This window comes from Marmota marmota, unplaced genomic scaffold (assembly GCF_001458135.2).
Source record: "Marmota marmota marmota unplaced genomic scaffold, marMar, whole genome shotgun sequence".
In the NCBI taxonomy this organism is placed as follows: domain Eukaryota; kingdom Metazoa; phylum Chordata; class Mammalia; order Rodentia; family Sciuridae; genus Marmota; species Marmota marmota.
The window spans coordinates 19,075,641-19,089,463 of NW_025999982.1; positions in this window are offsets into that span (position 1 = coordinate 19,075,641).

Here is a 13,823-nt window from a genome sequence, read left to right on the forward strand (position 1 = left end):
ATATATATATATATATAACTTATTTTAGTCTGTCTTGTCACCAAATGATATTAAAACACTTCTTCCTAATTTTCCTGAACACTGCATATTTATGTTAGTCAGGCCCCTCTGAATACACCATGAGAACACTAGGTCACAAGGGCCTCAAAGTATCATGGCTTTTACTCTTGACCTTCAAGCTTTCTGTAGTTCTTTGCTTCCTCAAGCATGAAAAGTCTTCCTCTACTTATGTTATTCAAACTAATTAAATATATGGTTTATTTGTCATTTTAGTCCTTAGTATAGGAAGTCTAGGCCCCATTCCCCTTCATAATTCTACCTTTCCAGCCCTGATTAAAGAAAAAAAAAATGTGGACCCCTGTGAGAGCATCTGTTACTAGGTGCACAAACCTCAAATAATGCCCCTGACTCCTTTTTTTTTTTTTTTTAATGCAAAAGAGTATTTCTAGTTCAGGATTCTTTGAATATGTTAATTTAGTTTTTCTTGTTTGAGGAGAATATTCAAACCCAAGATGTACTTTCTAGAATCCCCATGAATTTGCAATTGACACCAATGTAGTTCTTATTTTTAAATGTAATAACTATTTGTCAGATGAAAATGCTGTGCCAGAGTCTTCATGTGCTGATGTTTATGAGAGTATAAATTATCTAGGACTTAGATTTAAAAAAAAAAAAGAAGAAGAAGAAGAAGGAGGAGGAGGAGGAGGAGGAGGAGGAGGAGGAGGAGAAGAGCCCCCCTTTCCCTCTGTCTCTGTTCTCTCTGTCTCTCTGAGTACAACTTTTGATCTTCTAATGAAAACAGTGGTGGGAGCAGAGAGAAAGAGGGAATCAGAGGCAAAAGTTGAAGAAGAAGAAAAGGAGGAAAAAGGGAGAGAGAGTTAGTGAAGGCGTTTCCCCACAGTGCTGTGTGAGAATCCTAGGGTTTAAGGCACTGGAGAAAATTCCTTGAAAGAGGGATCTCTCAATTCTGATCTTTGGAGCCTCTTACATCACAGTTTTATCTCCTTGTTGACAAAAATAGCATTTATGAAACATCTACTCTGTGCTTCTGTGCTGGCCACTGTGCTGGGTAAGAGGAATAAAAATCAAAGAACAATCTGAAAAAGAAGGACCAGGGATATAGCTTGCCTAGCATGCACAGGCCTAGTGCTCGGTACCCAGTACTGCAAAATAAATTAGTGAAAAAGACTAAAAATCACCATAAGGGTTTTCTCCACCCAGTGGAGTCCTGAGCTTTATGTCAAATGAGAAAGCGCCTGTGTTTCATTTTTGGAAGTGCACAGAGAGTCCACTCCAGAGTGGAGACAGAGAGGCAATCACTAGAGACATAAAAATATCAAGAACTTTTGTTAGCCGTGGAGAGAGAAGACATAGGGATGGATGCCAGGAACAAACTGCTAGTAGCAGAAATGACCAGAGGACTTTTAAGTCTTGAGTCCAATTATTTCCATGTCTACGTTGTCTTTTCATTCTTTCATGATTCCCAAGGCTAGGTGAAATTCTTCACATACAAAGCAGGCTTATGATGTCTACAATGGAGCAAAGTGGCATGGGAAGAAGACAACAGCCTCAGGAAGAGAGAGACACAGAGAGCTTTGCAATGAGCAAGTAAGCACTACCTGTCACCCTGCAACCTAGGAGGATCTTGCTGCCCAAGCTTTAGGTCCAGAACCAGCAACACCTAGGATATTAGTAAAAATGTGTTCTCAGGTCCCCACTCCACACCTACTAAATCAGACTACATTATCACAAGATGCCTAAATGATTCACATTACACAAAAGCTTGAGATGCACTGCATGAAGGTACATCAGGGAAAATGCTGGACATCCCACAAAATTGCAATGGGATTCATTGGATGCATTACATTTTCCAAAACTGAGATACTGACAATTGAGTATCCCTGAAAGTCTATTCAGCTAAGAAAACAGAAATCTTAAATCTGGAGGTTTCATTTCCTGATAGCTAAGAACCATACCTATTCTCCTATACTATACTCTGGAAGCTTTTTTAGCAAGTGAGTAACAGGAAAGAGAGGCTGCTGTATGGCTGTGGCCACCCTAGTAACTACAGGTCGGGGCAGCAGCTCAGGGTTCCGTGCAGACTTCCACTTACTCAGCAGCTGGGCTCATTTCCTGCCTTGAAGTGCATGCAATTAGTCAACCTGCTGCCAGAGCGCAATGCCTGGGGAAAGCCCAGCTGAGTCTTGGTGCACACCATCAATTTTTCCTGCTTCCTCCCACCAAAGCTTCTCCACAGCTTGTTTCTGTGCAGGCCCCAGGGATTAGCAACTCTTGCCCCTGTACTTCTCCCAGGGCATCTCGCTAGTGACCAACAAAGTCTTGAGGTGTTGAGTTGGGATGGCAAGTTGAAGCTCAGAAAGATAGCCTTTCGCTCCATTCTTGCCCTTAGATTAAATTACCAATTCCTTCCACGTTGGTCTAAATCTCATAGCCCCAACCCAGTTTATTAAAGATCGCTTTCCCAAAGCTTACATATTAGGCAAACTCAGCTATCAGCTTTTGCTCCACAAAATGTTTTATATTTCTCTGTCCTCACTCTCTCCAGACTGGTTTCTTTTCCCTACAGTGGCCAGTCAGGGCCACTGGTCTGGCCTGTTCATCCGAGCTCTACCCAAAATCCAGATTTTTCTACAATATCCCTCTTTTTCAAAATCCACTTACTTATGTCTCTCTCTTCTGAACTCTCAACTCCCCTGACATTTCATTTGGCCACTAACTAGACACAACTTTTCAGTCACCTACTTGAATGGGTATTTTTATGGCTTTGCCTTTTTAAATTTTCAAGTCTTTGTTCCTAACTGCTTTCTGGATCTTAAGCTCTTTGAAGAAAATAACTATGACTTTTGTTTTCTGTTATTCTCACCACGCCTACACCCCTCGCAAATCATTTTATTCATAGCTGGCACTCAGTAAGTATTCACTTGACCTGATTTGATGAAAATACTATTTTTTTCTTCTACCTAGTTCATTGTTATGTTTGATTCCTAATATATCAGATAAGTTGTCAATAAAATTATTAAAATGGGAATATTTTAGAGAAAATACTTTAACACATAGAGAATTAAACTGGCTTATATCACCACACTAATATTTTACCTTAGGAAAAAAATCTTAAATAATTTTTACTGATTGTGATAATTATAGCCAACTTAGTCACACACAAACTTTTTGAGATTTACCCTTTGCACACCTTACTTAGACAATCTACAACTTATTTACTTTGCCACACAAAAGACTTTCTCATCCAGAAACATTTTTTTCCTTTCCTTTCCCATTTCAAAATAGAATATATTTCCATAACTAGAAGTTTCTTATATCTCTTTTCTAGTTGTGGTTCCTTTTTAAATTTACATTCTGCAACAACCCTTATAAAATTTCTGAATTTAGACAAATTATTTCATTTTAAAAGATGAAATACTTTGTTGTTTATAATACTTTAACTGAGACCTTTTGTGTTCTTCGTATATAGAATTATACCTGATAGAATTTTAACTCTTAGTAAACTTGCTTTTAGTGAAGTCACAGAAACAAAACAATCTTAAACTCTTTTTCCCATTTACCAATTTATGAAAACACACCTAATGTTTAAAAATACATTACCCTATTTAAGGAATTTAAGAAGTCAAGAGTGCTTGATTTTATATTTAGCAGTTGATGTTTTAGCATTTTAACTTTGCTGATTAATCAGATGTCTCTGTAACAAACATATTTATGATGAGTAATCCCATTTATGATAAATTGAATTTACTCATTTTTTAAGAGAGAGTGAGAGAGAGAGAGAGAGGGAGAGAGAGAGAGAGAGAGAGAGAGAGAGAGAGAGAATTTTTAATATTTATTTTTTAGTTTTTGGCAGACACAACATCTTTGTTTGTATGTGGTGCTGAGGATCGAACCCAGGCCGTACGCATGCCAGGCAAGCGTGCTACCGCTTAGGCCACATCCCCAGCCCAAATTTACTCATTTTAACTATAAAAAATCAAAAAATCAGATAAATGTAGTTAACAGTATAAGCCATCTCTTTCCTGTTGAAGGAAAATCCTGGAAGCAATGGCTATTGCATTTTAGATATTTTATAGAAGCCAACATTTGTTTGATCACCAAGAAAAACTTGTGAGTTAGTATTTTTTAAAGACATCTTTACTCTCATCTGTTTAGCCAATTTAAATTGAACTTTTTCTTAAGTCACATGAACTAAAAGGTATTTGGATCCATCAAATTTTGATTTATGAGTACTCATTTACCTATATGCCAATTTTGGTACCACGTAAATGATATGTAGCTGGAGGCACAAACTTTGACACACATACAATACACAGGCATGCACAAATATACATAAAACCCAACAGGAAACAAGAATTTTGAGATTTCCCTTGAGTTACTGACTTCTAAATAAAGACAAAGTGCAAAAAACCTCTATAGTTAGATAAAATAAGACTGATCAGAACAGAATATATTAATTTAGGTGCACAGGACTTAAACATAAAATCACCAAAAACTGTAAGCTCAAAAAAAAAATGTAGAAATTAAAAAAAAAAAAATTCAGGAGTTCTAAAAAAAAAAAAAATGGCATGGCCATAATTACTCTAGCAAAAGAGCATGTAAAACTATCAGATCACAGTGAACTTTTGGGTCAACTTAAGAGTCAGTGCAGATATTTAAAGAATTTGAGAGCTCTAAAATCCTCAGGTAGAGGTTCTCAAGGTTGTATATATGAGATCATTCTATTTTCTCTCCCTGTGTGGTAGCATTTAGGGAGGAACTTGTTAAGAATGAAGGGTGACAAATTGCAAGAGCCATTTAGGTCCTGCAGTGGCTTAAATTTTAAAATGACACTTTTTTTCCCTTTGATCCCTAATTAGTTTTGGACAATTACCTCTGGAGCTTACATTCCAGATGAAACCTTGGAGAGATACAGATCTCAAAAGTAGCGGGCAGCAGGAGCCACCCTATTGCCGGACAGCAGAGGTCTATATACAACTGAATACACAGCCTGTTTCAATCCAGCATCATCTAGTCACAGCAATTATACACAGCTTAATTTAATTATCATCATCTTAATGGCTCGCTGGAGTCACCTCTCAACCATTCTGACTGGCTAATGCCATTCGCCATCCCGACTCGGCTGTGGCTCTCAACAATTTATTGAGGAGGTTACATTTTTTTATTCAATGTATGTTTATGGTGCCTTTGTCTAGTATGAGACAATTGAATTTATGTGGACTTTTCTCTGTGTCTTCTATTCTGTACCATTAGTCTGCATCTCCATTTTGGTGCCAATACCATGCTGTTTCTGTTACTATAGCTCTTCAGTATAATTTAAGATCTAGTTCACTTTTCCTGCTGAGGATTTCTTGGCTATTCTGGGCCCCTTATTTTTCCAAATTAATTCATGACTGCTTTTTCCATTTCTATGAAGAATGTCATTGGAATTTTAATAGAAATGGCATTGAATTTATATAGCACTTTTGGTAGTATGGCAATTTTGACTTTGCTAATTCTGCCTATCCAATGGCATAGGAGATCTTTCCATCTTCTAAGGTCTTCTTTAATTTCTTTCTTTAGTGTTCTGTAGTTTTCTTTGTAAATAATTATATAGATACACAGAGCAGAGAAATTAAGATGAAGTCTTTCATCTCTTTTGCTAGATTGATTCTCAAGTATTTTATTTTATTTTTGAGGCTATTGTGAATCAGGTAGTTTTCCTAATTTCCCTTTGAGTTGATTCATCACTGATGTAAAGGAATGCAATTGATTTATAGGTGTTAATTTTTAAATCCTGCTACTTTGCTGAATTAGTTATAACTTGTAGAAGTTTTCTGGTGGAGTTTTTTGGGTCTCCTAAATATAGAATAATGTCATCAGCAAATTGGGATAGTTTGACTTCTTTTCCTATCCCTTTAATATCTTTCTTATAATTGCTCTAGCTATAGTTTCAAGGATGGTGTTGAATATAATTGGTAAAAGAGGGCATTCTTGTCTTGTTCCAGTTTTTAGAGGAAATGCTTTCAATTTTTCTGTATTTAGAATGATGTTGGCCTTGGGCTTAGCTAAATAGATAGCTTTTATAATGTTGAGGTATTACTACTATCCCTAGTTTTTCTAATGTTTTGAACATGAGGTGTGCTGTATTTTGTCAAATTTTTTTTTCTGCATCTATTGAGATAATCATATGATTCTTGTCTTTAAGTCTATTGATGTGATAAATGATGTTTATTGATTTCCATATGTTGAATTAACTTTGCAACCCTGGGATGAACACCCACTTGATCATGGTGTATTATCTTTTTCATATGTTTTTGTATGAGATTTGCCAGAATTTTATTAAGAATTTTTACATCTATGTTCATCAGGGATATTCGTGAAGTTTCCTTTCCTTAATGTGTCTTTATACCTCTGGATTTTACTGCTACCTTATCAGTGTGGTCATAACCTCTCTCCTCCTTCATGGATGGTCAGGAAAAAAATGCAAGCCTCCAGATTATCCACTCTTCCCATGTGACTTGTTACCCTGGGAGACTATGAGACCCTTAGATGTCTTTCATGTAATAAATTCTGGTCTGTCTGTGCTGAACGTACCATAGCTAATGAACTTTTGGGGGGAAATTGGGTCTCACTCAGAATGATCATAGCTGAATCTAATTTGCATTTTTGGTGCAATTTGGGTATTTTCCTTTGGCCTACACATAGGAATTTCTGATTATTTTCCTTTCTTTTTACAGAACAGGCTAAGCTGCACAGTGGCATTAAAATTTATATTTCCCTCTGATGGACATGATTCTCTATCGGAAAGTTTGAATTGAGGCCATGTTTATAGAGGCCATGTTTGCAGCAGGAGAAAATGAGGCACTTTTTCTTGAGCATCTGTGAGTCAACCTTGCCCCAGTTTTTCAGTACACAAGCTAGTGGTCAACCTGGCATAACTGTTGAAATTAAACTTCTATCTGAATATGAGAAAACAGAAAGCAGATGCCTGTGTCAGAGAAATTGTCCATGTTGTTAGGGACTGTTCCCTAATGGGCTTCTGATGGCCAGCAAATCTACTTCTTGCTACCTGGTTCTGACAGATTTATTGCTGCCTTACCAGAGAGGATATGAGGGCCTTTGTGTCACTGCATGCCCAAGACCTAGAGGATCAACTGTGATTACTGATTTCCTCCTGTCACGTCAAATTTTCCAATATGATGACCCATGGGGGGGGGGGGGATAACTGCTACAGTGGGGTGTATTCCTCTGCTCTCTGTATCTATATAATTATGTAGTGTGGTCTGTAAGAATTGTCCCTAACTAGAGAATTTGAGAAAATTATAGAGTACCCATAAACCTGGCACAGAGCCATTAGGATAGACAAGGCCTCTCCCCTTTGCTGTCTTCCCCATCAGAGACTTCAGGAATTGCTCAGTCCTTTGGAAATAATCTGGACCAAGACTCTGGACTGATCATAGAGGTTGAATGAATTTCCTACAGATGGAAATAGCTTCTTCCTGCTGGGAAGGGGTGGTGTCTGGACACTTGTTAGGGGCATGGGGTGTCATTGAGGCCATACTGATGGTCAGGAGATACAGGGCGATACTGACTCTGGATGGCCCAGTTTTGGTGAGGAGTTGGAAGTCTTGTAACAGAAGCTGGTTCACAGTTTGGTTAGAGATCCTTTGAATCTCATCTTGAATAAATCTAATGATTCAGGGGGCATTAGCAAAAGGCCTATGACAAGGAGGAGGTCAGGAAAGGAAGTGTCTACTGGAAAAGGGGGTTACTTAGCTGCCATCCTTCAGTTCCAATGGCAGTGAGAAGTTTTGAGGCCTGAAGGAGATCAGAGATAAAGCGGGCATTAGTATTTAAAGTTCCTTTGGTGGTAAGGCATTAGTATTTAAAGTTCCTTTGGTGGTAAGGAATCTGCACTCCTTCCAAATAGCAGAATGGGAGAGAAATATGTAGAAAGTGTATTTAGAATCAGTGTAGACATTGAGGGAGGCTCCCTTTGCCAAAGTGAAGGCTCTGATGAGGCCAGCAAGTTCAGCCTGCTGATGGGATATATTATTGGGGAGGGGAGCCGCTCCCACAACCAAGGTTAGAGACTATAGCATACCCTGCCCAAGGAACTCCCTCCTAAAGGAAGGAGGAGCCATTTGGGCCATGTGTATGTTGTTTGGAGCAAGGGGCCTTCCTGTATGTGGGAGGGATGTGGAAGAAACTCCTAAGAATCTGCAATATGTATACGGGGTAAAAATGGGAGTTCATAATCTGCTTGAATCAAATGTATGAAATATGATATGTCAAGAGCTTTGTAATGTTTTGAACAACTAATAATAAAAATAAATAAATAAATAAAAAGAAATGGGTTTATTGTCAGGAACCTGACAAGGCTGTTCTGCAAAAAGAGAGGGAGAGCAACAGCAAGGTGGAAAAGCAGGTATTGTGATTGGGCTAGACAATGGAGGGGATTTTTGAGACAGATGTGAATGGGCTTGTGGTGTGAGGAGATAGAAGGACTTGAAACATCCCAAACAGTAGAGTCCACCTCAGAAGTGGGTCATGGGAAAGCACTGGCAGGCGAGATAGGGGATGGTCCTAAGGTAAGGGTGAGGATCAGGGGAGCAGCAGGCAAGTCTGGATGGAAGCATATGTGAGCGGGAAAAGGAAAGTATAGCCTCCAACTTTGTGAGGATGTCCCTTCCCATAAGGGGAACAGGGCACTGTGGAATGATCAAAAAGGAGTGGGTAAAAATTAGAGTCAAAAGCACAAACAAGGCTAGGTGTATGTAAGGGTTGGTAATAGGCCCCCAGAACTCCTTGAGGACTTAATATGTAGTCCTGGTGTCTACATGGAAGGAGACAGGCCTACCTGAAATATGTAGTTACCCTGGGTTCCCTGTGGAGTGATGGTAGTGGTCGGGTGATGGGGACCAGGAAAAGGGAAAGGGAAACCAGAAGGGCTGGATGAGCTTGGGGACAGTCAATGGTCCGGTGTCCCTCTTGATGGCATTTAGGACAAAGGCCCAGAGGCTTATGAGGCTTGGGACATGTATAAGTCCAGTGACCGTCTGATCACATTTAAAACAGGGGCCAGGTGGTCCCGAGGGACCCGTCCATTGGCCAAGGGAACCAGGGACAGATGCTAAGGCCAGCTGGATGGCTTGAGAGAGCATCTGATATTTCTGCTTCTGGGCCTTCTCATCCCTCCTGTTGTACACCATAAAGGCCACTCCCAGAACCTCTGCTTGGTGAGTTAGGGGCCTCCACTCAAGGCACCTTAGTTTGGCTTTAATATCGGGGAAACTCTGGGAGAAAAAGCAGGTCATTAGTAGTTGTCTCCCATCTGGAGTCTCAGGGTCCAGATTAGTATATTGTAATAAAGCCTTGGTCAGGTGGTCTAAATATGCTGAAGGGTTTTCATTTTTATCTTGGATGAATTCCTGCAGCTTTTCATAATTGATAGCCTTATGGGCTGCCTTTCTAAATCCTGCCATGAGGCAAGTAATGAACTGGTTTCCTCTAGTTACTCCTCCAGTAATTATAATCCCAACTGGGGGTCCTGATCAGGAACTGCTTCAGTGCCATTTGGATGGGAGGGGAGGTCTGTTGTACTTCATCAGCATAATTTCTAGCTTGCTCCCAAAGTCACCTGTGCTCCTTGGGAAGGAGCTTATTTGTCAGAGCTGACAAATAAAGTCCATAGATGGAGAGAGGCAAAACAGGCTTGGGATTCAGGACGTTTATGGGGCAGGCTCAGGAATTAGAGCCAGTTGGGTCCTAATGGGAGGGTGGGGTTAAGGGTGGGACTGGTATGAGGGAGTGGTGAGCCTTTGTCAGAATCACCCTTGAGCTGGAAAGTGAAATTTTTCTTAAAATAGCAGCTGTCACTTAAGATGGCTGCTCAAATGCTAAGCAAGGACCTTAAAGGGGGTGGGAATAATATTTGGAAGTTGTCCAGGGCCATACAGCTATTAAATAGCAGAGCTGAATTCAAACAAAGGTATTTTAACTCTGAGCCCAGAGAAGAAGAAAATCACTTTCTTCAGATGCAGGCTGGAGAATATTGGAAACAGATGCACAGCCCATGGTGGAAAGGTGAGGGGTTGTCAGAGGATCAAACTTTAGAGACAGCAGCATCTGCTACATATGTCTGGCACTGGGGTCATGAGCAACTCTATCTGTTCTTTGAAAATGATGAGAGATGGGAGCTGAAACCAGTCTTTGCTTTTTTGATTCTGAACCCTTCTCAATCTTTGCACATTATTTTACATGCATTGCTCCTTGTATTATTGATATGGCCATTAAGAGTTCTGCTCCCTCACATGTTGAAGTTTGAACATTAGAGAAGCACGCTGAGGCAAGCATATAAAGTAGGGTTTATTTAAAAAGGGGTAACATAGACTTCTCCCGTGAGAGAAAAGTGGGCTATAGCTGGTATCCTGAGAAGTGATAGGTTGGTTTGAGGTGCTAAGGGAACAAAGCACCAGGCAACCCACACGCGTGAAAGAACAACTAATCAGGCACCAGGCACCAAGAGAGACAAGCAGTGATGGTGCCTTATAACCACCTGTCAATCAGCAGGGTCTCCTGACCAATCCTGGAAGGACATGGATCTCAGCAAGATCCCCTGACCAACCTCAAGAGGATAAGGGACTTTAAAAACCTCCCTTTCCTGTCCCAAGCCCTCCCTTCCTACCCTAAACCCAATAAAATTCCAATCCGACTGAGCCTGGGTGTGATTCCCCCCAACCAGCTCTGCTGGACCAGAGGGTCTCACCAGGAGCAAATCTCAATAAAGCCTTGTTCAGCTGCTTTTAATCTGCCTCCTTTTGATCACGGGTGCCTGACCTTACAGTAAGGGTGTTCTGCCTTTTTATAGGTCTCAGGCTTCCTTTGTTCTCCTGCTCTCTTCCTCTTATCTCTCTCCTTTCTGCTTATGACTAGGTGTCCTGCTCAGGTAGGTTGGCCAAAAGGTGGGAAACAGATGGGCTAAAGGGGGAAGGGCAGGATGGAGCAACCCTGGATACATCCATACAACTTTATAGCTCCCTGTAGGGAGGGGTAATTCCTGGGACAGGTTACCTTAGTAAAGGGTTGGAGCAGGGTAAAGTTCTTTTTAAGGGTGGAGGAAGGGCTCTGAAGGAATTAACATTTCAATCCCTCAGGGGACAGTCTCCAACTTCCAGACTCACTCAAAATTGGCCTCCTAGATCCGACCTGACTGGATTTACCTATCTATAAGGACTGCCTGTCTAATTCTGGCTTCATTATCAAGATAAATGGAAACACAATCAGGCCCTATAGTTTCAGTGACAGCTCTTCAGATGCCTCACTTGGCCAACTTTTTACCTCTAGTTCTCAAAGATTGTATACAGTGTTGAAAAGTTGCTTTTTCTACACTCCCTCTGTTAATGATAGGAAGAATTTTCAAACCACTTCCTTAACAATGAGTTACAGATACAGTTGAATAGTAAACGCCAGTCGTTGACAAATTGGCTTCTTTGCCCATAGGGCACATTCCTGAAATTGCTCAGAGAGGTCAACCGGCTAAGGAAGGTTTGAATTTCAGCTCTAAACACTGATACCCACTTTAGGACCTCCACCACCCTGAGCTGCCCTTATCATCTGGGAAAGTCTCCTTTCCCAGCCACCTATCTCCTGGCCTGTTCTCCTTCCCATAGCTTTGAGGTAGTTCACCATTTGATTCCTAATTTCTGGTCTGACTGTGAGAAACTTATGTGACTCCATTTTTGAGAAACCAGCCTCTACCTCAGAGCAAAGCCTGTCCAAGGAAGGGGGTGTGACCCTTGTCCTTGGAAAAACCCACAGAGCTTTTCTAGGTACATACCCACCCTGCTGAGTTGTTTGTCTGCAAATAACAGGAGAGATCTGCGGTGCCATGTGTCCCTGACTCAGTTAGGCTAGGTGAGGATCCATAGCAACCCCCTACCAACCACCAATCAGCATGAGACAGGGAAAATACCTGGGATGCCAGATGACCCCCCAGTAGTTTATGGTGGTTGATAACATGTTGGGAAACCATGTAGTTTAGCAAGTACACCCCTTGTGGCTTAAACCAATCAGTTCAAAGGAATCCCCCTCTTGTACTAACCAATCACCCTTACCTAACTTGTTCCCCCTAGTTAATGTGCTAATCAATGTTAAGAGTTGTTGTTTGATTTTCCAGAGGTATGGAATGATTTGCTGTGATGTTGTGACGCATAGAGTATCCCCCCAAACCTATAAAATCTCACTGAACAAAGGACCGGGACTCACTCCCTGGGACCACTGCATCGGAAACGGTTTTGAGTCCAGGCTTGAGCTTGCAATAAAGACTCTTGTGTGATTGCATCGGATTTGGCTCCTAGAGGTCTATTGGGGTCCCATGAATCTGGCATTGCAACTGTAAGACTAAGACCTACCCTGGCTAGCTACTTCTCCTGAGAGGCGTTCTTCCCTTAGTCCTGAGGGGTCCTGTTTTCGGTGTGGGGTCCCTGATTGTGTCCCTACAGACCTGTTCATACAAGAATTCTCATCCACCAGGTACACTGAGAAATGTACCTCTGACCTTTCCAACCCCCCAGTCCTTCCAAGAGAGCAACACGGCATCATGGTCAGAACAGAGTAGTTATGTATCAAACAACTCTGAGTGTGAATTCAAACTCTACCATCTACTAGCTCGAAGCTCCTGGAGAAATTATTTTGGGGGCCTATTTCCTCTTCTATAAAACTGGGATAATAAAACCCACATCATAGGATTGTAGGGAAGGATCAAAAAGATAATTTATATGGTGCTTGCAATATTATAGCATGACCACTCCTTTTTACTTAATTACCAAATGCATGAATTAGTTTTCTGGGAGTCAAAGTATAGTTGGGGGCTTAGAATCTATATTTTTATATATCATCCACTGCTAACTCTAATTTGCTTGGCTTTTCATTATCCATTAGGGTTAAGTGTGACATGAAAATGTTTGCATTTCTCTAGCCCGATTTTTAAAAATTGGACTTTAAATTCATAAAATTGTAAAAGCATCCTTAGTCCCTAAATCCCAACAGACTACAGTTTATAAATCTTAATTACCTGTTTTATCTCAAACTGATACAACTGGAAATGTTGTGAAGTATTAAGATGTGCTTTAAAGTTCACCAAAAATAAACTATAGCAATCATGTTAGGGTAGTAATTTTTGGTTCTCTACTTTCCTAATATTCCATGTTGCTATATGCATAATACTTTGAAAAACTAGAACTATGATATGAGTTAAATTCCTATTTTATGCTTTGTTTTTGGAGATTTTACCAGGCTTGACTATGGCTTTCCTTTTGGACCCCATCCACTTAAATCACTAGAATAACACCTCCCTACACAAGCTGGCATGAACTGACCTTTCTGTTGCAAAGTTGAATAGTAGTACCTAAAGGTAGAAAAAGCTTAGCTTGCTACAAAAGTACCTGCTGAGAGGAGTATTATCTGAATGGTAAATCACAGCAGAAGCTAATATCTTCCTACAGGCTGTGAGAAAATACTCAGGACTTAATAGTAAAAAATATTCAGGAAAATAATTTAGAATCTTAATTCTTTCCCTTGCGGAAAAACTAAAGAGAATGAGCTAGGATTACATGCTGGTTAGTAATGGACCAGCCAGAATATAAGACTCATCCCTGAAGCATCAGACCTGAAAAAGAAAACGAGGTTTATATTTTAACAACTACAAATGAATTAAGATTAATTTTGTTCTAAAGTCTTTCTAGGAATTAAATAAAAATCCTTTGAGATCACTGAAAACATTCCAGATGCTACTCACAAAATAGGGAAGCATAGAAACC